Raw genomic sequence first — 3,126 nt, forward strand, 5'->3', positions numbered from 1 at the left:
TCCATTGAAGGATGGGTGATCCCAACGACACCCATAGAAATTCACCAATTTTTAGGTCTTGCAGGCTATTACAGGAGGTTCATCCAGAACTTCTCAAAGACAGCCAAGCCACTTACCATGCTTACACAAAAGGGTGTACCCTTTGAATGGACAGATAAGAAAGAGGTTTCATTCCGAACTCTGAAGCAAGCACTCTGCAGTGCACCGGTACTATCGCTACTAGAGGGAACAAAAGACTTCGTAGTTTACTACGACACGTCGAATCAGGGTTTAGGCTGTGTACTCATGCAACGTGGGAAGGTGATAGCTTATGCATTCCCACAACTAAAGACACATGAGGTGAGTTATACAACCCATGATTTATAAATAGGAGCTGTGGTCTTCGCCTTGAAAATTTAGAGGTACTACCTTTATGGTACAAGGTGCACCATTTTCACGGACCACAAGAGTCTCCAACACATCTTAAATCAAAAAGAGTTGAACATGAGGCAATGAAGATGGGTTGAGCTACTAAATGATTATGAGTGTGAACTCAAGTACCACCCAGGAAAGGCTAACGTGGTAGCTGATGCCTTGAGTCGGAAAAAATACTTGAATCGTCGTGTGAAAACTCTCTCCGTAACCATTCAATCCCACCTGACCTCACAAATCAGAGGGGCCCAGTCCGATGCCATGAAGACGGAAAACAAAGCAAGCGAAGCGTTACGTGGGATGGAAAAGAATTTCGAAGCGAAGGAGGAGGGATCATATTATTTTATGAACCGCATTTGGATCCCTAAACTTGAGGGATTCCGAGAAGTGGTCATGGATGAAGCCCACAAGACACGATACTCCATCCATCCGGGTTCAAATAAAATGTACTTCGATATCAAGCAACATTATTGGTGGCCCAACATGAAGGCAGAAATTGCCACCTATGTTAGCAAATGCCTTACTTGTGCTAAGGTAAAGGTGGAATATCAGAAGCCATCGAGATTACTACAACAACCAGTAATTCCCGAGTGGAAATGGGAAAGGATTGCCATGGACTTTGTGACCAAACTACCCAAGATGACAAGACGGTTTGGATACCATATGGTTAATAGTCGACAGGTTGACAAAATCCGCTCATTTCCTGCCAATCAAAGAGTCATACAAAATGGAACGATTAAGGAGGATCTACATCAAGGAAATTGTGAGACTCAACGGAGTGCCAATATCTATCATCTTAGATAGAGATAGTAGATTCACTTCACGTTCTTGGCAATCACTTCAAAAGGATATGGGAACACATCTCGACATGAGCATTGCTTATCATCCGCAAACGAATGGACAGAGTGAGTGAACCATCCAAACGCTTGAAGATATGCTTCGTGCATGTGTGATAGACTTTGGAAGGTCGTGGGATACCCATTTGCCTTTAATCGAATTCTCATACAACAACAATTATCACTCAAGCATCAAAGTTGCTCCTTTCGAAGCACTATACGGGCGTAAATACAGATCATCGTTGTGTTGGGTTGAGGTAGGTGATACTCAGCTAGCAGGAAGACAGACATCAAGCAATGCATTAACGGGACCGGAGATCATACGCGAAACAATGGAGAAGATAATTCAAATTAGAGCTCGACTACAAGCATCACAAGACCGACAGAAGAGATACGCTGATAAACGGTGAAGGCCCTTGGAGTTTCGAGTCGAGGATCGGGTGTTGTTAAAGGTCTCTCCCTGGAAAGGGGTTATTCGTTTTGGAAAACGGGGAAAGTTGAACCCACGATATATTGGACCCTTCGAGATTCTTGCCCGAATCGGTCCAGTGGATTATAGACTGCAGTTACCCGCTGAGCTCAGCAGTGTACACCCCGTGTTCCATGTTTCCAATTTGAGAAAGTGTTTATCCGACGAAACCCTCGTCATCCCACATGAAGAAATCGAAATCAACGAAAATCTCATGTTTGTCGAAGAACCAGACGAAATTATGGACAGGGAGGTGAAGCGTACTAAGCAAAGTCGCATTCCGATTGTGAAAGTTCGGTGGAACGCGAAGCGTGGACCAGAATTCACATGGGAACGCGAAGACCAGATGAAGCAGAAGTACCCTCACCTATTCTCGCATTCATGAATCTAGCTTTAAAAAGAATTTCGGGACGAAATTCCCTCTAACAGGGGGATGATGTCACAACTAAGAATTCTATACCATGTAACAACAACAATGATAACATTTGTGAACAAAAAATGTGAAAGCATGTATGATGCTTATTCAATAACAACAAAATCCCCATCAAACACTCTAAACAAGCATTTCAAATAGTCAACAAAGAATTGGAAACCCTATAAATCCTGGTTTAAGTCTATTATGGGCTAGGATTTCCTTATTGTGCCTAATGGGCCAATATGCTTCCAATTTGACTATTAAGTACATGCTTGTTGGGCCTTTGTGACCCATTAACATGATTTTTGGGCCCAAGGGATAATAATAAATGTTATTGGGCCTTCTATGACCCAATTTCATATTTAAAGGACCCTCAATGGCTTCAAATGCTATTCAGCCTTAGTGGCCCATTAGCAAAGCTAGTAAGGTCCAAATGAATCAAATGCGAAACCGGCAATCGTGCTCTTCGTATAACCAATAGTCATAAATAATACGCGGGAATAGTAGGATATTTTAATCCTCTTCTCCTCGTTTATTAGGCATATCGTCAATCCAAGTAAACATATACGGGTCGATAATCAAAGTCGATTGGCATTTAGTGAGTAATAACGGGCGGCACCAACGTGTGTCGGTCGTAGTCTGTAGTTATAATCAAAGTCTATTAGAGGGAGAGCGAGAGTTTGTGTATAGATCTATACGAGGGTGACTCCCCCACACCTCAACTGTTCGCTACATTTAGACTCGGTCAGTCTATGGTGACAAAATCTTAAGATCAATTCTGGCGTTCACCAGAGTGCCAAGACAGACGAATTAGTCATTATCATGCATGGTTATAACGACTCACATAAATAAATCCAATAATAGTCAAGTAATCAAGGCAAAACAAAAATCATTCAAGTGACGGAATAACAATTCGAACAGTTATATGATATTTTTTTTATTTGTCGGAAAACATCGGGTTTTCCGAGGAAGTTCAACATTTTTCATTGGTACTT

The sequence above is a fragment of the Lactuca sativa genome, chromosome 6, assembly GCF_002870075.4.
Source record: "Lactuca sativa cultivar Salinas chromosome 6, Lsat_Salinas_v11, whole genome shotgun sequence".
Classification (NCBI taxonomy): domain Eukaryota; kingdom Viridiplantae; phylum Streptophyta; class Magnoliopsida; order Asterales; family Asteraceae; genus Lactuca; species Lactuca sativa.